The sequence below is a fragment of the Xiphophorus maculatus genome, chromosome 13 (assembly GCF_002775205.1).
Source record: "Xiphophorus maculatus strain JP 163 A chromosome 13, X_maculatus-5.0-male, whole genome shotgun sequence".
Taxonomy (NCBI): domain Eukaryota; kingdom Metazoa; phylum Chordata; class Actinopteri; order Cyprinodontiformes; family Poeciliidae; genus Xiphophorus; species Xiphophorus maculatus.
The window spans coordinates 18,405,138-18,432,272 of NC_036455.1; the positions used below are offsets into that span (position 1 = coordinate 18,405,138).

The following is a 27,135-nucleotide window of genomic DNA, read 5'->3' on the forward strand; positions in this document are numbered from 1 at the left end:
ACAGTGCATTGCTGAACTGGAAATGGCCTGTTTGTCAGCGTCAGAAGAATTTAAGTTCTCCTACTTCGTCTTTTTGGTAGAGATGACTGATTCGTGTAATTCCGATGATGCGTCACTTGAGGGGCGCACCGCCAGACTAAAGCGATCCATTTCACTTAGTGAAGACTTTGTTGCTGGAGCACAGTTCTTGTTATTACCAAGTCTTTTGTGTCAAGTGTGTGACAGAAAGCGGAAAAGGGGGGAAAAAAGACAGAGTAGGAAGGAGGAACAGCAAATGAAGAGAGTGGCGGGGGAGGGGTGTGTGAGGAAAAAAAAAAAATTCGAAACAGCCAATTCTGCATTCCAGAGGTTGCAGCTGTATGCCGTGTGAATGTGTAATTCTGCTTCCTTGATTCAAATTCAGCTCAGAACGCGATGCTCTTCTATTAGGCTAATATTACCCAGATCAAATTAACTCAGGGCAATTTCATTTCTCTAATAGATTCCATCAAACAGGATGTGCGTGGTGCCTTGTAGCATTACGACCGCCGAGCGCTCCAAGCGTTGAATGTCATCCAACGCTGGCAGTTTGACATTTAGACATGTCATCTAAAACCACACATGCACAACAATAGGCTTTTTATGAATCGGTGTTTATAGCCGTTTACAAAACAGCGCTGGATGAAAAGTCAGCTGTGTTATAAATACAGATGCCTCCTTATTCACCCCCCTTCGCCATTCAGCTCGCAGAAAACGAGGAAGAAGCGCACGAGAAAGTGACATTCATGAGTCACTGAGAACGGAGACAAAAGAGCGAGTTACGACGAGGAAGAGAACGGGAAGGCGCACTGTCCTATTGTTCCCAGCCCCATCACAAAGTGCGAAATCTATGCGGCCTAACCATGCGAGGCAGTGAGAGAGCGAGAGTGAAACGCGGAGGGAAAGCTGGAGATAATGAAGACTTCATTAATCAGTGCTGATACAAGCCCTCGTTTATCACGCCATTGTTGAAAGCAATACAAATTCCTCCAGCAAGATGTCCTCAAAAAAAAAAGGGCCTGATTGTGGCAACTTTCACACTTGCCACCTAGCCGAAATAATCAGCAGAAATGCCACCCCCCCCCGAAAGACGGAACATACGCCAACATACGTCCAAACATCTCTGCATGCTCACGCTGCGCCGTTTTACAGGTGGCGCGCACCTTTATAGACGTAATCAATTCAACGGAGCAGTTCCCGGTGCGGAGGAGGCGGGAAGAACAGCGTCACCCTGCTGCTACGGGCTCACTACGCCTTTGATTTTTACAGCTATGAAAGCCGCAGGTTCAATGAAATGTTAGACACACAAAATTAACAGGTTCAATGGAGAAGAGTTTTCTGATCTGGTGAAAGGAACATAGTTGGTTTCTACTCTGGGTTATGCAAAAATGAATAAAGCACAGACGCCCATTTTCCTTCTAGACGGTTATGAGTAACAGCAATGTGTTCTCCTGCACTCCTGTGGCGGTGTGCCATGTAAAACGCTGCTACAATAAATGTCTCAAATGAAATGCCTGTGGCCTTAAGAGGTTCGTATGACATGAACACATCATAATGTTCTGTAACAGGGATTCGGTGTTGCTCAATAAAGACAACCCATGTAGGAGCTAAAACACCAAGCAGAATAATAACACTTTCCTGCGGTCTGTTCCGTGTGCAGAGCTTCAATCACTTTGACATATTACAGACACGTGATTTCTAAATCTACTTCTGCTTGTAGTCACCTGAGAGGCATTGGTGGACATAATAAACCCTAAAAATCATCTAGTCACAATGAAGCAGGTAGTAGAACAGGCTTAGAAACTCTCCACTAATGCCTCCATTAAGTGACGCTGGTGGCCCCTTCATCTCTCCCTTCCATTTAACCGTCTGTAGGAGTCAGGTGAAAATGGCTGCCGGAGACACTGAAGTGGCCCAGATAGTTTCAGCTCCAGAGACACGACGGCTTATGGGCTGCAGGTATGTGGCATTAGGTAACACTTCGGTAACCTTAGCCTGACCCGGGAGAAAGCTCTAATGCCGGAGGGAGACATCCTGCCTTGTTTCAATACCCAAGAAATTTCATCTGTGTGTCCTTAATGACTACAGACCTGTTACTCTAACGTAACGGTTACGTCACTGAGGACGATGGAGACAGCGTGCCCTGAACACATCTTGGAACCTTGAATGCCCTCAAGAGACTTTTATCGGCCCACCCCAAGCAAACTGCCACGATTCAGGAGTTTATTTATCCTGCAGTGATTGGAGTTGAAGACTCCAGTGACACATGACTGGTGGAGCGTTTTGTGGTACGATGTGGCAGAAACACTTCTACGACTTATCTGAAACAAACCATTTGTATTCATATCATTGGTATCCACTTATTTCAGCTTCTAGATACATTTTTGTGAACAGTGGAGATTTCCTTTCTGATGCCCATTTGGGGCAGTTGTTTCTATCTAAGGATGTCAGATTATGAACCCCAATTAACTCAAACTTTTGATGTTTTCCAGCTAATTAGTTCATATTTTGGAGTGGCCTGTACTTGTAGAATGCTTTTTCAAGTTCAGAGGACCCCAAACCGCTTCATAGTACATTCACCCATTCACACACACATTCACACGCCGATGGTGGCAAGCTACTGGGTTGTAGCCACAGCTACCCTGGAGCACACTGACAGAAGCAAAGCTGCCATGCACCAGTGCCACTGGGGCCTCTGACCACCACCAGCAGGCGTGGCGATTGGACTATGGACACAACGTAAACTCCTACCACCACCATCCACACATAGTCCAACTCATAGCTTAAGAGTCTCGCATAGTCACATTTCCATGCATCAGACCACAAGTAAATAGCCACAAACTACTTTAAATCAATCATTTGTCAAAGTGAGTATTAGGTTTGCTTAATGGTTACAAATTAACAAGTGGTTCTTTGTTTTGTTTTGGGTTTTTATTTACGAGGTTGATAATCTCTTAGCGTTTCAAAGCAATTTTCAACCATTTGCAAACTCTTAGTTTTTTTTTTTTGTCTCCTGCTCCAGTTTCTCCTGTTTTCATTTGTGAAGCTCCACTTAAAACCTGGTAAGGATTTAGGCGATACAAAATGCAAATACCTGCAGTTTTTTTCCCTTCCTGATTTTAAGATTTTGATCAGAAGATTAAAGCCCTGAATGTATTCCCATCTACAGATCCTTGTAGGTAATTGAAATTTCTCTGTTAAAGTAGGACAAGTGAGGTGGATAAATGAGCTCTGTTTTGTAGTTTTGCTTTTCAACAAGCCTCTGTTCTTGTTGAGCCAACGTCTTCACATCTAAAGATGTCGTTATCAGGATGATGGAAGCGGTAGTGAAGAGGAAAGCACTAATGAGAGCTAATGAGTTAAGAACTCACGGAAACAGCCTCTTGATTACCTACCTGACTCGCGGTAATGGCGCACAATGTATCCATGATTACTGTGTTTCCAACAGTTAAATTCAAGTTTCTCTGAGAGTGTCTGTGCTATCTAAACACCTCTGAGCTCCACCGCTCTATCCTTTCCTTGACCCTTTTACTTATGCATGCTGGAGCTGCATTATGTATTACAGAGTATAGGAGCTCCGTAGGCCCCAAAAGTGTGTGTGTGTGTGTGTGTGGTTTTTTTTTGTGCATCGTGAAAACACCATCTCTACGACGGAACCAAAGTAAAAAGAGAGAAAGGCAAAGTTTGACAAAGAATGACTCACACGGATATGTTTAGCAAAAAATCTTTAGAAGACTTCTGGATCTCTGGTGAGTTAGAGACTGCATGACTGACAAGCCATCTGTGGGAAACAGAAGAGCCAGGCTGCTGTAGCTGAGAAAACATTCTACACAAAGTAAATCCCCTTTAACTCAGTCTGTACACATTTGCAGAAGAGTCGACCAATCCTTCGTGAAGGGGAGTAGTTTGTTTTCATTTCGGGAGAGCCTTCTTCTATGAAGAGGAAGAAAAATCTATTTTTTTAAAAAAAGAAATCCAATCCTGTGCACTGGTACATTGATCCCCAAGTAAAAAAATAAAAAATCAAACAGGAAGAACTCTGCTAGCTCTAGGAATTGTCTGTTGTCCCATATAAATGGCTGCAGTTCATTTAGTTTATCTACAATTTTCTGTTTAATATATAGAAATACGCTTCAAAACCGATGCTGAAAAGTGAAAGATGAAAAGACTTTAGCAGTTCTAACCACTGGTTTTTAAATGCAGTTCAAGGGTGATAGGTCAAAGGCCCTAAGCTAGCTCAGCTTTTAGCAACACACTGTACGGCACTGGAAACAGCTGAAATAAAGGTTTCTGTTTACTGCTGTGCAATATTGGAGAATTAGTTTGTTGCGTCTTTAACGTTATGTAAATCTCTGATTAAAATACAAGCAAGAATTTGTTCTTAAAAAACAAAAAAAAAGAATCGATGAAAGGCAGGATCCTTTTAAAATTTAAGCCTAGCATAGGTACACAGAGGGTTTAAATTGGGACGTTTGTTGCATGTCCTCCCCAGTTTTTGTCACTGCAGACGTCTTTTCTGATACCTGTTACCTGTGCTGTTAGCACTAGCACCACAAAGCACATTACATAGTTTACAGTAGGATTATAACTGTGCTCTAGTTTCCTCACTTATTAACAAGTGGATACTGCTCTATCCACTTATAAAGCAGAATCCACATGAGTTTCTGAGGGGAATAATCCACTCTGTGTTCAAGCAGGGTTTAGGGAGCTGCCCTTATGTTCTATTGACACCAACTAGACTTGTATTTATTTTTCAGATTTACTGCTGAAGGACTCTGACTCGGTACACATGGCTTCATGAAAATCTCACTTCTGCTGATAAGTGGATCAGAGATGTTCTCCTACTTCATAAATATGTTTCTATTGTTTAACTAGGAAAACTTAAAGATATTTGACCAAATTCCCAAATTCTACATTATTTATAAAAATTCCACAATTCACGACTTCCACTTGGGGCTCAAAAGCAGGCCATTAAACGTCCAGCTGAAAATAAAAAAACAGTCCAACACATGTGAAATATGGCATTCTATTTCTCATCATCGCTCTGTGAATAACTGTACCTTTGTAATTTCCAGTCCATTACCCACTGCTGCATCATTGAGCTTTACTTTCATTTCGCTCATTCCTGCCAGGCTGCAGCCCCACTACAATGTATGCAGAGATCACATTTAAAAAATGGGTTCTTGTGTTCATTTTCATTACGTTTGCAAAGGTTTTAAATTCACAAACAGTTTTGCTTCGACTGATTTAGCTAACATAACTCAGATTTCTACTACTAAAGATTAAGTCTTTATCTGAGTAGAAGATAAACATGACAATACCAAATATATTTGTGCATAGCTTAACTGAACCAAATGAGTATCAAATTCAGCATTATCCAGTGTTTATGCCAGTTGCACTCCTTGCAGTACACCTCCCAGGCATAAGGTGTCACTGAGTATAAAAAGCACCCAAAACAAAACACCTTCAAAACCACACTCAGAGTTGCAGCAACACATAACACACCCAACTATTCTGAATCATGATGGTCTTGTTACATTAGAGTTCTTAGAAGTTGCTAAACGCCTGCCTGCAGTGGTATTTGCAAGTGATTCAGATTGGATCCGTATCAAGCCCTGAGCATGAGAGCAACCTATTATTCTGGCATCTTTCCATGCACCGTTGTTCTCCATGTTGTCCCTCCCCCCCCCACAGAGCTCCGCAAGCCACATTGTTTGCTCCCAGTGCTGCTGTCACTCTGGACCTGACGCTGTTGTCGTGCGTTGAGGCGGCGGTGACGGTACAAAGACCTCTTTCAAATCCAATTTGACCGACGGAGTCAAAAAAAAAAAAAAAGAAGCAAGGAGCCGCCGATTTCAGACGTTGAGGTGCGGGGCAGAACAGCCAACTCCGCGGGGTGAGGGTGCGTTGCTTAAGACAGCCTCATCAGTTCTGCCTCTCGCAGGAAGCCGATCTCTCTAATCAGAATAAGAAGACTATCAGTGCCACACTTCACAAGGTCTAATTAACTTCAATCAGAGAGAGAATCTTGCACCACATTAGCACTACCTAGGCATCCCAGAGAGGAATCCACTCGATGGGTGGGAACGCCTCAGTCGGGCTCACGTCACCTGGAGTGCGACCTCGCTGACATTCACGGGTCGCCATTAAAGCGGAACAATTTCAGCTCATCAAAACCATACTGACCCCTAATGGCCTTAACTTCTCAACCAGCTGTGCTTTGGCAAGGGAAAAAAAAAAGTCAAAGATAAAAAAAAAATAAATCAAAAAGAAGTTGAGAAGGGGAGATGAAGAGCAGATAGCTTAGAGAAGAAGAGTCTGGAGAATCACTCAGCTAGGGAGCGATTTAGGGAGTACTGTCAAGCACTTGTTCCCATTTTGTGACTTGTGGAGGATCAGAGGAAAGCTTGGTGTCACTCGCCTGTCTGCTCTTTGATGTGTTCTGTTTGAGAGCCGAGGCTCCTGGCCTTTCATGTTCTACTTTGTATTCAAGCGTCCCACGCCTGGCCCAGAATTACTGTAAGTTAGTCGTTTAGTTGAAGCTCATCACACGGGCAATTCGTTCCTTTCAAGCCAATGGATCGCGCTTAAGTGAGGCGAAAGCGCAGTCCGGTTCGAGAAGGAACACACGACTGTATTCAATCGGTAAAGATAAGTCATTGAGGATTGTGTGTCTTTATTTAAATTTCTTGCTTGTGTTAACACTTGTCAGCTGTTATCCGTGTGTTATCATAGAAATATATCAAAAGAAATGTGAATAAACAAAAAAGATTTAAGTAAAAACTTTGAGTCCTGCACTTATACTCAATAAACAGATATTAATATTGATATGACAGTAAGATGCAAACTCAAATCACGCATTGCTGCCTGCTTAGTATCTTGGTTGCTTTATTTATTAACTTTTCTGACCCCTCTAGCGTCCGCTTTTCAGTCCAACAACTTTTTTTCTGTTATTTATTGGAGACTGTGTTTCATAGCAACATTTCTGAACTTCACCTCGAGAAATCAGAGCGCATAGGAACCGAAAGTGATTTTTAAAAGAGTGTGTGTGTTATGCATGTAGATGTACGTATGATCTATTTTTTTATTTATTTTCTTGTTGCTCAGTCACAAAGATAACTTGACTACAATGCGATCTAATTTACAAGCACAACAAAAATATATACGATAAACACCTTGACCCTGTGGGTCATCACTGTTAATGCCTCGATGTTTATGAGACTTAAACTTCCATGACCTTTTTTCAATCCCTCACACACATTCACCACTAGCAGAGATCATTCCTTTACTAAATAGTGTAGGTACTTTAGAACTGTATTTGATAAATAAAAACTAACATCAATTTTACACTGATGTGTCGTCGAACACTTTGAAGCACCATCACATCTTTTGTTTCGTGATCAAGGTTAGCATTGTGTATTATTTACGAAGCTCGCTTGTTTGAGCACAAACATTTAGCCGAAAAATTAGAAACATTCATTATTTAGTATGACCTATTTAGCAAAAACAGTTTATGTTGTGCATTAGTATCCCGTCCTAGCAGGAGAAAAACAAAAACCTTGACCTTTGATGTGCGCCACAACGTAAAAGCAGAAAGAAACATCTTTCTGCGTGTGCCCGACCTGGACTCTGTTACCGAGCGAAAAGGTTATGGAAATGCGGGCTGAGTCATGCCCAAAACATGGCAAATATACAAAACACCCACGCGCCTGTAGAGCAACACACTGACAGGACGGATCGGCTGGAAAGCACTCCGAAAAGGTCAAGGGTTGTGGATCAATTCTGACAGGGCCACAGGGAAATGGACACAGATGGTGCATAATCTTCCATCCCATCTGAATAATGCAGCGTGACTCCACATCTTGTCTCAGGCCAAAGTAACAGCCAGAAACATTCACACAGACCCAGTTATGCGCTCATAAAAAGCCCCTCTTTGTTTGAGGAAAACATTGGAAATAGGACACGAGATCACAGAAGCTACAAAATTGAAAACTAAAAAGTTTCAAGGTTGAAGTTCCTCAAGTAAACAACTTTTTTAAAGGGGATAAATTTGTTACTACCTAATGTAGTTGCCATACTTTATATAGTAAATAACTTAACATAATATTAATAATAATAATAATAATAATGATAAAAAGCATATATTTGAATACCAAGCTGCTTTGCTACAGTCATGTTATGGTCATCACAATCATGACTTTACACCTGTTAGCACTTGGTCATATTCAACCTCCACAAAAATGTTTCAGCATTTTTTCCCCTCATCTTGTGATGCCATTGAAACTAAAGGTTAAAACAATATCTTTTCAGAGAAATCATAAGCTGTGTGTTCAAAAAGTGCTAGATCGAAAGAAGCTAATGGAAAGTTGAGTGGAAGGAAAAATCGTGGTAGAAAAAGGTGCACAAACAGCAGAGATAATTGAGGTCTTGAGAGGGATGGTAGAGAGTTTGGGGGGGGGGAAACTGCAATTGTTGCACTTCCTTGGGTTTTGACCGTATCAGAGCTGTCTTACTGTCCAATGGAGAAAGGACTGAATTGTTCCTTAAGCATACAAATCCTTTTCAGATGAAAGTAAATTTTGCATTCATGTAGAAATCAAAGTCATAGAAGCTAGAAAAAAAAACCCTTCCCAAATAAACTTAAATTCTTTTGACCTGCACCTAAAGTTGGATGTAGTTTTTTGCACAATTATTCTTCATAATTGTACAAATAACCGAATGACGTGACTTAAAAAAAAAAAAAAAAGATTTGGTAAATTTTCAATAATTACAAAAGGAATTTGTGGAAAATGTTTCACGCAAATTCCACATCTTTCAAATCTTTTGGTTCAAAACATGACCAGAAATCTAGCTTTGAGAAGAAAACAAGGTATATTATTAAAAACAGACTTCTGCGTGACTATCGATCATTTCACGGATAACCAGGCAGACCGTCCACAGAGACTTCTGATGGGCGGTCAGAAGACATGACAAATGTACAGTAAATGTAGGCGTTATAAACCCAAAATGGGGGACAAACAGGCGTACAAAAGGATCCCCTGCAATGAGCTTTGCTGGCTTTCAATTACTGCCCTCCTCAATCCTTTTGCTTTTCCAGTTGTCCTGCGAAGCAGAGAAAATTGAATTGCTGAACACATCTCGACAAACAAAGCAACTCTCCCGCTCGCTGCCAACAGAGGGGACGGGCCAGGGCTGTGACAGCGACAGCACACCCATGTCAGAACCTGATAAGTCCGCTAAGTGTTAGAGAGAAAACAAATCCGTGGGCTTAATTCGAAAGTGCAGTGGAGCAACAAATAGAGGCGCGGAGAGGTGGGACTTGCTGGTGTACTTTATGATTGCCAACTCTTGGTGCTCCGAGACACAACCCAAAAAGGTATTAGGGATTCATGTCGACGCTGTAGTTTTCGTTTTGTGAACGGTGTAATTGTGGTTTGAGGTTACTTTGTGTTTATCTTAAACGTAGAGTGCAAAATATAGGCCAGAAATCAGATTAGGATTTCATTTGACCATTTCATGTTTATAGGACAAAACATGTTGCAACAAATGTCATCCTATGTGAGATTATGGGTTGTTTATCTTTCCCTTATTCTATTGCAATTTTATGGTTTTTATTGTAAAACATGCTTTCATTGCTGATTTTTTCCTTTATATTACAACACTACAAGACAAAAGTTACGTTACTTATTACTTGAGTTGACATTTGCCATATTTTCACTGCCACGTTCCAAGAAATCATTTAGACCCTCACTATAGTCTTACAAAGTTAGCTATAATAGCTATATCCGTCATACCTTGTACTTTGGTTGCCTTATTCCTTTGTTATCTCGGGTGTTGAAGTCCAGCGTCTTCCTGCCCGCATGTTGTACACCTGGTTTCAGAATCACTTCTCTAGTATCTAATCCTTCAGGTTCTCTCCCCTCTTTGCTAGTTTGTCTCGACTTCTGTCTGCATTCCAGCCTCTCTCATTGATCGTGTGATTTTTGGGCTTTTGACCTGTGCCTCATTTTGACTACCAGTCTGGATGGAAGATATGAGACTCCGAGTCTTGGATTCTACCCTGGGGGTTTGTCAATATCTGGGAAGTGGACACAGGAGAAGATTTGATATTTTATTTGGACTTTTTGGAAAAAAAATACTGAAAAAATGCAAGACTTAACTTGGAACTTGGCTTGTACTTACTTTTCAAGGACTTCAGCATTGACATAGATTGACAAACTTAAAACTTACATTTTGCTTTGGATGAGGTCTTAAGAGTTGGTTTGAACTGACCTCTTAAAAAGCAACTTTTCAGGGACTTGAGACCTCATTATAACTTTCTTCTTAAAAAAACTAAACCTGAAATGAAATGAAAGACCTCCATTTTGACATGGGATGAAATATTTGACACATAAACTGGACTTGGGATGGAAGACCCGGACTTTTAGTTCAGACTAAAGATTTGATACCTGACTTTAACTCGACATAAAAGACTGAACTCTTGACGTGGATGTACAAGCAACAACTTGTAAAAATATCTACCCTATTCTAACACTTCAGCCTAACTCAAACTAGTTTGCTAATTTATAATAGTTAGTAATGAAGTCCAGTACTTCAAGAACCCAAGTTTTATCTTAACATGAGCAAAATGTTTCGTCCTTTTGCTTTGGTAGTTGCATCTTAACGCATGGAAAACCTTTAAATGCTTTAAACGTTTTGGCATGCTGTAATGGACACCCTCTTTGATAATGATAATCCCAGTAAAATATTTACTAAATGGAATAAAAACCTAAAGCCTGCTCAATTAAATAAACTGTTGCTGTCCACTGTTTGAAAACTGTTGGAAAAAGGGAACTTTTACAGGGGCTCCTGCCATGTTTTTTGAGGTCGCTATAAGTCCTCATGGCGTGTGTGTGTGTGTGTGTGTTTGTGTGTGTGTGTGTGTGTGTGTGTGTGTGTGTCACCCTGAGGTGGGCAACGTGCAGCGGACAGCCTGCTAGGTCTGAAGCCGACCACCCCAGATGCCCTGAGGTGCCCCTGAGCATCCCAAACATCCTTGGGCACACAGTTGGTGATCTAGTTTTACAAGCTGCAACATATGGGATCCTTTTATTATTCATTCTCCTCTGTTGCTTGAGGGTGGGAGGGTTGTTGCTTCCTTGTTGCCTCATCGCAATCTTTGAGTTTGTGTTTGCATTCTCTACTTGTGGATGGAAATCACGTTCAACGTTGGAAGTTATGCAACAACGTCAGATGATTTCGATTTAGCATTACACTGTAATTTACACATTATCAGGCATCACATAATGACCGCCTGCCTAATAGTGTTTTGGTCCACCCATGAAGGTGTGTTGTGCTGCACAGGGCACCAAGATGTTTGCAGCAACACCCTAATGAATTGTTGTTTCCCTCAACATGTACTATACCACATGTGTCAAACTCCAGTCCTCAAGGGCCGCTGTCCTGCAACTTTTAGATGTGCCTCTGCTGCACCACACCTGAATAGAATAATTAGGTCATTAGCAAGGCTGTGGAGAACTGATCTACACAAGGAGGAGGTAATTAAGCCATTTCCTTCCAGCATTTCGTACCTATGGCACATCTAAAAACTGCAGGACAGTGGCCCTCGAGGACTGGAGTTTGACACCCCTGTACTATACTGTCCAGTCACCTTTGAGTCATGATCCTACAAGAACAGCCCATGGCCTTTATCGAATACTTTTTCAGTGACAGGATGTACTGTAGATGATTCGTAAAAATGCTTACGTAAGTGGTATGTCTCATAGCAACATCCAAATGGATGGTAGGGCAAGGTTTCCCAGCTTCACATTCCCCAAAGCATCATACAACCTCCAGTGGTTTTCTTTGTTCCCATAGAACAGGCATGTCCAAAGTCCGGCCCGAGGGCCAATCACGGCCCGCGGTCAGATTTCATACGGCCCGCAGCTTCGGTCTTATAATGTATTATTTATGGCCCGCCTCCACTGTCAAACAGAATAAATAAATCATAAAACTTGAAACTGTAATTCCTCCTTTAACCAAATGGTGGCAGCACCACTTTAATACTATCAGTCTCTGCCTCCGTGCAGCGAACCCCTCTCCACTCATTTCTGCCATGGCCACTGCAAAGAAAACAAGTTTACAGTGAGGGCCGCCGCTTTCAAGAGAGATGGGAATTATAATACTTCTTCACTGAAAATCAAGGCAATTGTGCTTGTCTAATTTGTAATGAGACGGTTGCCTTGTTTAAGGATTTCAACGTAAAAGGACACTACCAGACTAAACATGCTAACACATACAACAAGCTAACAGGAAGTGACCGTGCTGAAAAACTAAAGCAGCTCCAAGCTGCACTGGCATCACAACAGCGATTCTTCACGCGGGCCTGTGAGTCAAAAGAAAATACCACCAAAGCAAGCTACGAAGTGGCCATGTTAATAGCTAAACATGGCAAACCTTTTACTGGAGGTACATTTATCAAAGACTGTGTTATGAAAATGGTGGAGAACATTTTGCCCTGAGAAGAAGCAAGAATTTGCGAATGTTTGCCTGGCACGTAACAGTGTGGCACTGAGAGTTGAGGACATGAAACTGATTATTTTGAACGGTAACATCTGTCACTATCAGCAGTGAAGAGCCAAAAGAACATTTATGGCACATATTTTTATTAAACTGTTGAGTAAGATTTGGTTATTACTGTTGATGTTATGAACCTGTAGATGTGACAAACTATTACTTTCTGAAAGATATTGTAAATGACAAGAGCGAAATTAACTTGTTTTAAGATTTAATAATAATAGACAACTTTGCATTACTTATAACTCCTGTTTAAAATGTTCTTGAGGCAAAGATATGTAAATTTAAGGTATTTCATACAGTTTGTTCAATGTTATCTGGCTCTCCAGATATGAATGAAAGGCAGAATTTGGGTTTTTAGAGTTGTTCTCATCTGCCTGAGTGGCTTATATTTGGTTATTTTGTCATTTGAAAAATAAAGATAATTGTGACAATGAAAATTGTTTTATAACGGTGTGTATTTGCATGACACTTTTGTAGTTAAAAAATGTCCGAACAAACTATTGGCCCCCGGGCATCTTCACTTTATCAAATCTGGCCCTCTTTGCAAAAAGTTTGGACACCCCTGCCATAGAATGTCCTAGTTGTCCCATTTCATAATCAATAGATTGTGTAAAATGAGGTATTGTTACTGCCCACAGTAGCAAAGGTACCAAAGTTACCTTTGCTACTGGCGGTTGCAATCTCCAACACACAAACTCACCGAAGAACGAGCACACAGAAACTCAAAGTCATTTATGACAAGGCGGTAAAATCTACAAGACTCACAACTTATCCCGTCTCTCTCATACACACACTGACACACACGTGCTGATTATTCCTCTGTTCTCGTACACAAGTGGACCTCTGACCAGCCGAGGGGAGCCAGAAGTGAATTACACACCATTATCAACTACACTGAAGCAGTTTCAGGGGAAACCCGAGAGCCCCTTTGGATGGAAGAGATGGGAGGGAGAGATAAGCCACAGCCAAGGTTTCTCACAAACGGAGAGAGAAAGACCACGGACTGGGAGAAGGCAATGGAGATAAAACGACTTGTGAGGTTGGGGGGTGGATAATAATGCGATTCTTATGCTGCCACTGTAACACTGTGCCTTTCAAAAATATTTATGTCCCAGGAACATTTTTCACATTTCGTCTATTGTAACCACAAATCTTGGTATATTTTATCGGGGCTGTTCCGTGATAGAGACAGACCAAACACAAAGTAGAGAAATCTCTGCGGTTCATCCACCGTCATTTTTACTGTGAATATAAAAAACAAAAGAAGAATCAGAAAAGTGCGGCATGAATTTGTATTCATCTCTGCACAGATCCACAGGTTGGGTGAGAGACTGCTAGTACACTCCACATATAGGACTTTTATGAAAAGTTGGCATGATTGTTAAACGAAAACCATATGCAGCTTCTTTCTAAAGTTTGCCAAAAGCAACACAGAGGACAGAAAACATGTTCAACTTTGTGTTGAACATGCAACACACCAAGTTTGGAGAAAACGCAACACTAGCACATCACCATGAACATCCAACCTGCACAGTAACAAGGCAGTGACAGCGTGGTGTTGTGTTTTCTTAAGCAAGGAAGAGAGAGATGCAACACTAATCACAAAACGTAAGCCACAAGCTAGAAGACTGGTTTAGATGAAAGCATATTGCAAATGGCTCAGTCAAAGTAAAGATCCCAAATTCAATCAAGAATCTGTTGCAGGACTTGAATATTACAAATCTGAGCTTGAGTTGCCTCTAGATGTGCAACGCAGTTCTGTTTTCCTTCCATCACAAGTTCATGGTTTCTCTGGAAAGATGACATCGTATCAGTCACGCCGTTTAATCAAAAGCCATCATCATTTCACGGAGCTGTCTCTCTGTTTGCGTTTGTGTGTGTGTGTGTGTGTGTGTGTGTGTGCGTGTGTGTGTGGGTGTGTGTGTGTGTGTGTGTGTGCCGCCGCATCAGCAACGTCACGTTTGGTTTTTAGCTAAAACAAGGCTATGTTTCCCCCGCAGGGAGACATCTCGCAGCCCTCTGAGCGACGCAGAAAGAAGGAGGATTTAAAGAACCCTCCTATCCAAAAAAAAAACGGAAGAGAAATAAGATGTATAAAGGAAGTGAATGAAGTGGGGAGGATGCAGAATACCCACGTCCTCCATGTGGGAGGGAGGGGCGGGGGGTTTAGGAGGGTGGCAGTGGGTGTGAGCCGGGGATAATCCTTGTCTGCCATTGTCTTCAGTTTTCAAACCAATTATTGTCATCTGCAGCTCCATGAAAGAGAGTTAATGAGGGGAGCAGAGCTTTGGAGTGTCAGGGCACAGTCAGGGGAGCCAAGATAAAAAAAAATTTCAAAAAAGACCAGGGTTGGAGAGAAGAAGGGGATATGTGAAAAGACGTGCGGCAGCGGAAAGGGACAGAATATATAATCAGAGGAAAAAGTCAAGTGCTCCGCAGTTCAGGTGGCTCAGTGATGCATTGCATTTCATGTACCCCACACTCTCCTTCCCGGTGTTCTGTCATGTCTCGACTTAAAAGAAACTCCCTATTCCTTTTTATCTTCATCGGCTTTTTAAAATTTCATTCTTCCCTTGAACCCACGCCGGGTAATCTGTCTGCATGTGTCCACAAAAGTGTAATGAGAAATGCCAGCTTAGCAAGAGCCACTAAACTGCAGCATCTCAAAAATGTGATTAATGAATACATCTGTTGACACGTGTGAACTTCTTCTTCGGATTTTGAAAGAACGCTAGCAATACGTTATCGTCAGAACGAATCAAGACCCGCAGTGGTTCAGCGAGCCAATGTGTCGGCTTGCATCATTAGACAATCTTTAGAAGAACGGGGAAAAAAAGAATTAAAACAGTATGAGAAAGCTCGACTTCAAAGCGTTCTTTAAAGTTGAGGTGCTCGAGTTGCCTTTAGTGGTACTCAAAAGAATATTTGGCGTAAATACAGAGCTAATTAACTGTGATGCAGAGCTAATATGCTCAAGTCAAAAACAACCAACAGGACGAGAGCTCAAGCAGATAATTATCTCGATTTCGAACAGAAACAATTTGATAAAGGGAAGTGAGGTGGAGAATATTTCATCAGCTTCAACTTTAACAAAGCAAAATACGACCATGAACCAAGAACAGGACGGGGCCAAACATACTTCTCTGGTTTGGATCCGGGACAAACATCAAACCCAACTTAACCATAATCCAGTGGTCAGTTGGAAAACCAGGGTACAAAACGACGCTAAAGTAGTTGCTACGGTTCACAAACACTTCCCTCTCCTTCGCTATGTGGGGTCTTGCACATGGCATCACATTAACTCAGTGGTTCCCAAAGATTTTCTGGGCTCCCCCTATGGATTACAATAAAATCCCCCCCAAAACAGAAAAAGAAAATCAACTGGGCACACACATCGTTCAAGCAGACATAAACCTATACACATATTTTGTTTTCAAACTCCACTGACATTTATTTTGCACTTCAGGTTGCAACAAAATCATCTTTACAGTGAAACACTTTTTTTTCTTCTTTTTTTCATTCATCCATACTGTTTACCGCGCCCCCCCCTGCAATGGCACTGCGCCCCTCCTAGGGGGTGCGACCCACACTTTGGGAACCACTGCATTGACTTAAAGCATGTAGAAGTTACCAAGTTATGTAATTACCTTATTTCTGTATAAGCAGGTACACATGAGAACATAAGAGACATCAATGCACACAGTCGGCCCAGCAGACTGGTACACTGAGCAAGATTTAAATCCTGTCAATTCTACAACTGCGCCTCTCGTCCTCTGCTTTCCGTGACAAATGTGCTTCATTTTTAATGCAAGTCATCTTCTTACCTGCTCAGACAACAACTGTGAGCGCTAAAAATGAAACAGGGCGACAAACGCGGCAACGGAACGCGAGATGCGATAATGGCAAATGAGGATGAGATCTGCTGTTGCATCGGTTTTTAAGAGCGAGCGCTGGAAGCCGAAGCAGAAGATGGAAACGACAAGATAAATGTCGCAGCCAACGAAGGCAAATTGAGGAAATACTCCGTTGCCACATGTTCTGACAACAAAACTCTGTCATCTGTTGAGGTAATTACAGGATTGCTACACAGCCAGGGAAAGTAAGCAATTTTCTTCAAGTGGCACTATTTCCCAGGTCTGAATAAATATGGAAATAAACATCATTCATCATAGACTTTATGTTTTGTCCTCGTTTGAAGGATTGCTTCCATGTGTGCATTGATTATCTGTCCATCCACCTATCTCTTTTAGTTATGCTTTTCTTTAATGCCTGAAAACGTTCTATTTAAATTTTACAAATGAATGCAAGTTATCGTAACCATAAAACATTCGGAATTCTTCATTAAATATCTGTAGGAATCCTTTTTAATTTTACAGAGGAAATTAAAAGGATAAGTGTGTGAACGCAGTAGGAATCCGTAGTAAATTATCCAGACAGTGACGTTAACATAAACACAGGCGTTCATGAAACAGGCACACGTTCACAAATTTATATAATCTCATGTTTTCTCTCCCATCAAATTAATGTAAACATAAACCCAAAGCGTACAGATTCTATTCTGTATCGATTACAAATGAACAATAGCGACTCATTTTAAAGGGATTACTGCTAATCTGCATGCTAAACGCATATCATGCTCCTATCCAGGAACCGTTATTGGGGGGTTTTTGATTTATTAAATACTATAATTATTTTAACCATACGGTGGGAAACGACACTGACAGAAATCTGCATCACATTTGGCAACGTGATGTCTCAGTTAGCCTGAAGGCACAGATTAAGCTTTGAATTTAAAACAAAAAAAAAAATAAAAAAAAATGCAGAAATACATAAAAATGTCAACACGTGAAGATAATTGTGGGGAGATCTTTGGTTCTTTCTCTCGGTAGCTCTACCAATGCCGCTGTTTTGTAACCGAATCCAGAGATTGCTGCTCATTTCCGTGTTGCACTCAGACTGCAGCTTGCATTGAAAGGGGAATCGTTTGTCCCTCAACGCCTTCGATCATAAGCTACTGATTTGTGGCGTTTGAATCTGTGAATTTTCACAAAGCAGATGCAATGGGTTTCACGCTGCGACAAAAGGCCTCCATTGTTTTAAAGGAGCAAAGCCAATATTTCGCTCCCACAACGTTCCATACAAGAGCAAGAAAACATTTCACATGTCGCTGAAGCGTTCTGTGCATTTCCACCGAATGTGTTTAAACACAGGTTCTATTTTGTTTGTTTTAGGTTGTCGATATCCGTTTGTTGGCGCCTGGAGTTCGTCTACTGTAATTGTGTCAGATTTCTTCGGGGTTTCAAATTTAAATGTCAGGAAACAGAACTCATCACAGACTGACAGGACGGTCACGGCTAATCGATCTGAAAACAAGCCGCTTACACGATAATCAGGTTTGTGGATCTTTATTCAAAATCCGCTTTGTGTTCTCTGGAAAGTCGCCGTTCTTTGCTTCCTCATTTCGAAAGAGATTGACATGTAACCCTCACGTGAACAGGAACATTTTCTCAGTACAAGAAAGGATCTAAATGAAGACTTGATGTGTCTGCAGTGTCGAAAAGCATTTTGTTGTCTCGGCTTCAAATTTCAAGCGGTGCTCGGTTAACGCTAAAGAAACATTTAGATGTACCGTGCCTTGCAAAAATAAAACATTTGAACTTTTTCACAATTTAAACAGTCTTCTGGATGTCTGGGATTTTAATTTGTAGACCAACACAATTATGAAGAGGAATGAAAGTAATAAATGGGGTAACACATTATTTGAAGGGTGTGCATAAGATTGACATGACATTGTCATGAACATGAAGGAGTCTTTATGAATGTTTATGACTGTCGTCATGAAGAATCATTCGGTAAATAATGACACTTTTAATGCAACGTTGACGCTTCTAATGGACTTTTAATGCAAGCTTTAGTACAATTTTGCATTAAAAGTGTCACTATTCACTGAACAGGACAAAGTTGGCAATTCTAATGGACTTTTAACCCTCTATGGCATGGCGTTGCCCTCAGGCAACAAACCACATAGCTGTACCTCACATTGCTCCTTTATTTTATTTTTTGGGGGGCATGATTTTTGACATATTTTTGTCCAAAAAAAAGTTTTTTTATGAATATAGTTTTTGTTTGATTTGTATTTCATTTCTCATAATCAGTGTAGACAATCTTGGTGTTCTAGACCAATGTTACCCTGAGGCAACAAACCCAAATCTGGTTCCAGGAGGTGTCAGAGTCCGATTTTATGATTGACATGTAATTAGGGACCACCAAGCTCCCAAAGAATGCAGGAAAATATTTCTTCCCCACAAAAATAAAAAGTCATGCCATAGAGGGTTAATGCAACTTTTAGTACAACTTCAAATAAAGCGTGACCATAAATGGTTATTTTTTTTTTATTTCTAACAATAGAAGTGTAAAAAATAATGTGCATTTGTATGTATGTCTGTAATTTGCAAGCCTGGGCGGTGGCTCGGTGAAACACCAAGACAGATGAAGGAGGAGCTCATCTCAGCAGCCGTATTTCAAAACTAATTTCTTCAAAAGGATGAGCAGAGTTCTTCAGACCAAGACAATAATAAAAAAAACAGAAATCATACAGTATATAACATTTAGATTAAAATATAAACCCAAAGATTTTGTGTCTGCACATTTTTAAAAGCCCTAACCCTCAATGGACGCAGTGATGGTGACGACACCTACTCCCCTCGTTGTCAAGCTGCGATGTGTTTGAGTAAGACTGGAGAGGCGTGTGGGGGCGCATGCGTGTGTTTGCGCTCTGACTGATGGACTCTGGTCATGCGATCCATGCTGCTGTCTAATTACCCAGATGTGATGGATGGGATTGATTAAATCATGTGAAGTCTGAGACAGTAGCGCCTCGCTCCCCCTCTCTCCTACTCTTCTCTTGTTAACACACACGCCCAGGCGTGCGCACGCGGCATGTAGCCTCTTTATTTGAATCTTTACTGTGTTCCTTTCTCCCCGTTTCGGGAGTTGTGTAGTTCAGTACAGATGAACCCTACTTTCAGAAATGATAAAAGATATCCATAAATCACTCTGAAAGAGGAAGAGAGCGAAGTAACTGACAGCTGGAGGATAAAGCACAGAGTTTGAGGGAAGAAGTGAATATTAGAAACTGATTAAACCAGACTTGTGTCACATTTCACACAGACTATAAGCCCTCACTTCTTACTGCCGATTCAAAGCGTTCACTTCATTGTGTGATTTTTTTATTTTTGTAACCATTTTTTGGATGGTGTGAAAAACTTTCTACAATCATATTCTGAAAGTTAATTTAGCTGCTGGCTGAGATAAATAGGAGGAGTCTTTGTCCATTTCTGGATTATTGTAATTCATCTCCTGGAAATAACTTACACAGTAACCTATTAATATCTATAGTCATGCTTATGCTCAAGCCTTGCTACATACTATAAGCTAAATTTACATAAGGACTTTGACTGGACTATTCTAATGTATATACTTTGGTCTAAACCTCAGTATAGTAAGTCTCGCAGTATGCATATGGCCATTGTCCTTCATCCCTTCAACTTTAATTTCCCTGATGAGGAAAAAAAATAAAAATCCTCAACATGATGCTGCCACCACTGTGTTTCTTGTTGCGAATGGTGTGTTTAGGTTTGTGTGTAACTGCAAATGGAGCTTTGTAAGGTCTCCTTCGAACAAAAGCTTTTAAAAAGACTTGTGGAGCGCACGACTAATACATGTTTAAGTCAACAGAAATTTGAAAAGGTTCAAGGTGTTCATACTACATTTTCTGCCCTCGCCGTGGTTGCTAAACAGATAGATAACTCTTCCCAATGATGCAGCCTGAATAGTTGTCATTAGCTTTATTATTCAACACACCACTGGTCTGAGTAAAACTGCAAAAGAAAAAAAGATGCTGAAATGACATGTGAAGCTGATTCATGTTCAGCTTAAATGCTAAATGTGCTGTTAGCTCTTAAATCATTTTCATTACCTGAAAATATAAATTGTTTCATCCAATATAATTAGCTGTTCATTGTAGATATGTGCTTCTACATGTGATTTTTTTGTTCACAAACCTACAGGCTGTGCTCCGCCTAAAGAATAACTAACAAAGCGCATGGCTAAACAGGAAGTGCTAACTCTGTGACTTCTATTGTCCCTATTTTCAAAACTAAACAGAATAACCAATATAAAATAACCTAAAAAAAAAAAAAAAAAAGTATCACATTGAACAAACAACAATGGCTCTATAACCAGTTGCATGGTGATGTCGGCTGTGCAATTTATAATTATGTACTTTATGGTATCCCTACTCTAATATTTTTGATTTACAAAAAAGACAGAATTACACAGGAGCGTCAGAAACGTCACCCCAAGCAATTATTATACTGATGCCCCTGCTCACATGGTGACGGGCTCTCCTGCAGGACCCCTCTCTCTTGCCAATTCATCACAGCAGTGCAAACCAAACTACAAACACCCTAATGTGCTTTCTAATGAGATGCTGTCCATCAGCGCTCCAAAAAGCTGGCGTTTGAAGTCACTTGCCCAGAAACAGTCGGCCGACAGCAGGACAACTGGGCACACGGCCACTTCCCACACGCGTGAAATAAAGATACATGTGTTGTGCTGCACACAAGGCAGCGGTTCAGGAGTCACGCCAGCGTAAGCGGACACAGGAGGCTTTATCTGAGTAATCTTTTTACGTTTTTTGCAAAGCTTACCATATTGTTAAAGAGACATGTTTAACAGAAAAGAAATGTTATGCTCATTTGTGGGGAGGTTTACAGTCTTATATTTAGGTTCCACTTGGGTAGATTAATGCTTTAATGCTTCAAAACGACATAATTTCATTTAGGCAACAGTTTGGATCTGTGTGGCTTTGTACTTGCCTGAAGCACAGTTTAGGGTCTTCCTGGTCTAGTTCAGTCAGAAATACAGTTCGCTCTAATTCAGTGTCTTCAAAAAAAAAAAAAAACCAGCAAAAATAATTGTCCACATTGTCAACTCATGTAACAAAGTTCCATGGTTTTAATCTTGGCTGTTGCTGGACTTCACACGTAGGCCCGCACCGTACTCACACAAAGCAGAAATTGTCCCCTTTTATGTTATTTTGAGTCTGACCTGAACAACACAGTGTTTGTTGTTCTTCACTGTTAGTTGAACAGTGAACTGAAGTTGTTTAGGACAAGAAGAGGAGAGTAGTGATTACTTGGTTTCCTCACAGCAAGAACTACCCAAGTAAATAGCCCTAAAAGGAGGAGATTATCTTTTTTTTTTCTGTCAAAGCAACAAGAAAAATGTCTCTGAGAAGTGAAAAGCTGTTTTACATGGAGATGTTGACTGATGTGTCAATAAGGTGGTCCTGGTGGCTCAAATTGATTCGGGTTTTGAATACAGTTGAACGATATCTATGGATTAAACAAGTCCAGTCTTTTGTGTATTCTTTTCATGGATAAATAAAAAAAATGAAAGGACTAGGAAACATAAAACAGCCATGTAAAGACATCTGTTGGAACGGTGCCGTGTTCAGATCTTAGCCAGAGTCTTTCTGTAGAGTTCGCATGCCCTCCCAAAGCCTCACTGGGGCGCGCTTCATGTACTCCCAGGGACATCCTGTGATGGACTGGTGACCTTTACAGAGACACCCAAACTGCTCCACCAGGTTAAGCCATTTCTTGCCCACTCTGTCACTCAAGGCACCGGCAGCATCCTCTAACAAACAAACAGGCTGAAGCAAGAATAAAGGGTAGCTAGGAAAACCTTTTTTGGCCAACACTTAATTTGGACAAGTCTTGGGTTCAACACTTAATTATTAGGCTGTTTACCTCTCCTGATAAAGTGTCAGCATTAATTTGATTCACACAGTGCTCTCAACACACACACCCGCGACAGAAATTTCAGCATCGCAGGATTCCTGGGAACAAGACCTCATTGCAAACCCCAGTGTTGACTTTTCCCAGCGATGATGATTTAATATGAAACATTAAGTTATGTATGTGTGGCAGCTTTCAGTGCCACACATACAGTATATGGCCACACTGTGTTCCTTTGTTTGGTTAAGGTGCGTTCAAATGTGATGAGGAACTTATATCTCGTTCCACAAGCCACGTTGTTGCCCTGGGGAAACATTAGCTGGTGCACTTAAAACATGGGGCATTCTACCTGAAGAAGCTGGTTGAGAGGTTTTTCATTTTTACTCCTCTGGAGTCGATGTGGATAATGAGGTACAGTTTTGTTTTATTTCCATCTTTTAAGTATGTAAATCCTCTATTTCCTGTGAACTAATTGGAGTTTATGTTGCCTTACTTTTAGTTCTGATGGCATTTTTGGGAGGCTTTATGAGACGTGTCCACAATAAATGGCTGTTGAAACCAATAACTGCGTTAAACCTCGATTAGCCAGTGTGTAACTTTTTAGGAATCTAAACATGAGTCAGCAAAAAAAAAAGAAATCAAAATGCAAGGAATCAGTGTCCCACATCAAGCACCAACAGCAAAGATAATTAACAAACAGCTGATTGACATGTTATGTCAGTCATACGTTCACACACACTCAGTGTGTGTGAGATTTAACGGACGATATGGAAAGAGGAGCCAAATCAGGTGAAAACATCAACACACACATTGAATCAATGCACGATGTTACATAACGTCAAAATGACATACGGTACTTATCTCAGCACTGATGTACGTACGGAGGGCTCCGGACCGCCACGTCCCACGTGTTTTGTATGAACACATATCGCTATGGCAACAGTGCAAAGCCTTCTCAGCTATATTAAACAATAAAGGTTTTCAGCTCCGAGAGCAATGTTTTGATGCAATTTTAGCAGTGTGGCACATCACAAGTCATTTGGAGGTTTAATGCCATCAGCAAAACAGGCACACAAACACAGAACACATTCAGTCTTTCAGTAGCACTCTCTCTGCAGCTATAATTAAGTGGAAGCCTCAGAGTTTACTAAACCCATCTCAGGATAACAAGCAGATGCATAGCTCTATCAGTTGTGGAAGTGATTGATAAAATAAAGGAGGGGGGGAGTGAGGACAGCGGATAAATAAAAATGACAGTCGATCGTGAGGAAGATCGTTAGGTCATTTCGGCCCATTTGAGAGGCAATGCATCCAGATTACTTCTAGACACCAGATGGACTGAGCGCTGATGTCAAAGCACTAATATGAGACAAACGAGAAAAAAGAAGAGGAAAGAGGGAGGGAAAGGAGGAGAGCAAGTCTAAGAATAGAAGTACAACCTCGAGCCAGCACAATCGGTCAACCCTGGCTGCTATTTTTTACTTTACTACTGTGTCAGCCACATGTCGGACATCTCTCATCTCGTTCTGTTTCGCTCTCCTTCTCTGGCAAACAGAAAAGCTAAAAGCAGAACTTTCTTATATGTGTGTTTAACCGGGCCGACCCGGTTCCTGAGAAGTGCTGCGTCTCAAACTGCTGTATTATCATCTGAGGAACTTTAAGTGATAAATTGAAAACATCAAATTTAACACCAAAAACCTTTCAAAATGCTTTCAATTTAGGGCCATGAATAAATACTCTATGCATCCCATTAGGTACAGTGTTTAGATAACACTATTCATCCACGTAGCATTTGTGAATTGGAAAAATCAGATTTGTGGCATGCTAATGAATCCATCTTACTCTGAAATGCGTAAATAAAATCCTGCTCTAACCTCTTCCAGAAGTTAACTAATTGGTACCTACTAGAGATGTAGTGATACCTAAAACTCACAAGATGGGACAAGTCACAATATATTTTTTTTAGATGTAAGATTTAATATTACTTTCAAGAAAACTTCAAAAATCAACTTTATGCTTCAAAAAGACCTGTAGTCTGTATTTTATTGATTTTCACTACAAACTCAACAAACTTGTGCATTTTTCTGATTGATTTTTTTTATCTCTACAGAGCTTAGGACAGAGCTTCAACTACGCATGATCTGCAGTACGACGCTTACCGTTTCCTAGTTTCAACTGATTGCGGCTGTGATTGTGATGTCGCTCTTTGCACTCTCAGACATTTCGTCAGTTGTTATGGTGATGCTCTCTGCCCACTTCAGCAACTGAACAATTCCCAGTGCTCACATATTGTTTGGTTTTTGTCCGTCGCTCTGTGGCCATTTATCGCGCTCCGACTGGTAACCCAAATTGCTGCCAAACAAATGATGGTTGGGGCATCCGCTATTATAACTTCATCCGCTATTATAACTCCAAGCTGACTGCAACTTGGTAGGACTTGTTGAGACAGCAGTTACTGCAACGAACAATGTGACGTTTTAATTTCAGAAGATGTTGTAAGGCAAGATCTTGCTACGTCGCTAGTGAATACTCAAAGTTTGAAGTTTCACACAAGCAAAGTAGGGGACAAAGCAAACATGTGGAAGGAGGTGTTTTGGTTGAATAAGACGAATATGGTGGCGGCATCATCTTGTTTTGGGATTGCTATCCTTCCACAGAGTTGGGAAAACTGTTCAGTGTTGATGGAAAGATAGATGGAACCAAATACAGGGCGATTCTAGATGATAATTCATTATTGGCAACCATAAACATGGATCCACTGTGACATGGAAATGATTTGGCGGTCTTTGGGTAATGGAGTCCTGGAAGTCCCAGATGCATCCCTGGTCTGTGGCAAGACCTGCAAACTGCTGTTCACAGTAGCCATCCACCATATCTGACTGAACTTCAGCTGTTTGGCAAAAAGGACCAATACAAATTTCTACTTTAAATGCGACACAAAATGCTTTGTAGAACTAATACGAAATACTGATTCAGGGGTCTTGAATTCAAATGCAAGGTACCCTAGTATTTTACTACTTTCCTTCTGGTTTGAATGGATACTGGACTAACATATCCAATAAAATACAGAAAAATTTGCGATTGCAAAGTGTGAAAAAATTAAGTGGCGTGCATATATTAGCAAGGCACTGTATTAAGCTTTTTCCCTTAATCTGGGTTAATCTCTCCGGGGCTTGGAATTCAAGGACGCACGAGACAAGACTGGAGTTTGAACAGAACTCAGGTGACAAGCAGCTCCAGGAATCACTCCTGTGCCTGCGTGTGCTCATGCCCACAATCAGCTTACCACAGTCTCATCAGAAAAAGGTGCTCCATGTCTTTACGTAGAAGGGGACAGTGCAATAAATCAGAACCAGTCAGTCTGTGGGGAAAACAGCAAAGAGAAAGAAAAGGAGAGAACCGTCAGGGAAGCACACACAAGACAAACCTCACATCATGCATCACACATTTCTGGCAATAAGTATTTAGCTCCATTTCTTTACACTGTGCCCCGCCATATCGGGGGGAAGGTACCTCTCCCCATAAGCTCTGACCTGTAAACGGGTCCCTTGCGGCGCCGGCAATGTGGTGGAAAATCTGCGCCTGTGTGCTGCTTCTTTTTTCTCTTTTTCGGGTCCCAAAACAAGAAGCTCCCCCGACTGCCTTACTAACACACTTCAGCTCCCCACTGTTCTGTTCTACAGGCCCTGGAGCTACAAACGGTGGGATGGCAGAAGGATATGAAAAAGAGGAGAGGGAGGGAACAGCGCAGTGAAATTTGCCACGGAGATAAAGGGCTGTGTGTGAAGGACGGGAAAGAAACGGAAGCAATAAAAAAAAAAAGAAAGAAGGAAAGAAGAGGGGATGACTAAACTGGCTTAATTGAGTGCTTTCTGTCTCCAATTACATCCAAAAGGTAGCATGTGTGAAATGATTTGAACTTCAGAAAAGAACAAAATAATGTTGCTCCATTTGCAGTGTTGGAGGAGGAAGGTTTTGTTTGTTTGTTTTGCTTTTTTGTTAAACTTGAATACTCCAGCTTAGCATCTAATATAAAAAGCTTTTTTTCAAATGATAAACATATCCAAACCAAACATGCGAAAATACCTAAGCATGTTGATCCATAACTTATTTGTAATTCGCTACAATTTTCCGGTTGAGAGTGATACAATTCGTGCCAAATTACTAGATTTAAAATAAATAAATAAATCACTGCAATAGGACTTGTCTAACAGCATGAAGTAGGCTAAAAAATCCCAAAAAGCATCATGTGACGATCCAGTTTAAAGAAACAGAGCCATGACTACCAAAGACACTCCAAGAGCATAGCTGCATTTTCTTTGACCGCATACTTGCATCACTTGACATTTTGAAAAATAAAATTGTTTATAATTGTTTATAAAAATAAAAACACATTTGTGAGCTCGCCCTCCCATGTGGACCAACTCCCATAAGAGAGGTACTTTAGCTTATTAGAGGCAATTGTTGGCTGCCTGGAAACCACCGAGATGACTTCAGATGACTGTAAAACCTGTAACCGCTTCTTTAGACACGCCAACTTTGAAAAAAACACTCCAGTGTTTAATAATCCTTGCACCAAAACTTTTTTGATAAAAAGTTTTGGTGCAAGGATGAGGTAGCTTTTTAGCCGTATCGAAATTGACTTATTTAGCAAAACTGCAATGGAAACAATGTTTTTTGTTTTTTTTTAGCATCACATAATCAACAACTGGATGTTGGCGCTGGCGCAAACCACAAAGACGACGACAACAGGAAG

The 27,135-nt window shown here is 40.9% G+C and overlaps 1 protein-coding gene across 3 annotated transcripts in view; it reads right to left on the reverse strand.

The window, feature by feature from the left end:
• dlgap3 (DLG associated protein 3) overlaps nucleotides 1–27,135 on the reverse strand; it is a 166,213-nt gene that overhangs the window by 45,489 nt on the left and 93,589 nt on the right. Inside the window, exons 1-2 of one of the 3 annotated variants that reach the window (XM_023344465.1) lie at nucleotides 25,913–26,004; nucleotides 25,666–25,740 (exon numbers count right to left, since the gene is read on the reverse strand). The exons of 1 other annotated variant lie outside the window; for it this stretch is intronic. The gene's annotated coding sequence lies outside the window, so the exon portion shown is untranslated. Of the gene's footprint in view, nucleotides 1–25,665; nucleotides 25,741–25,912; nucleotides 26,005–27,135 lie in introns of those variants that run through there. One more of the 3 variants, XM_023344464.1, reaches the window with a different exon arrangement.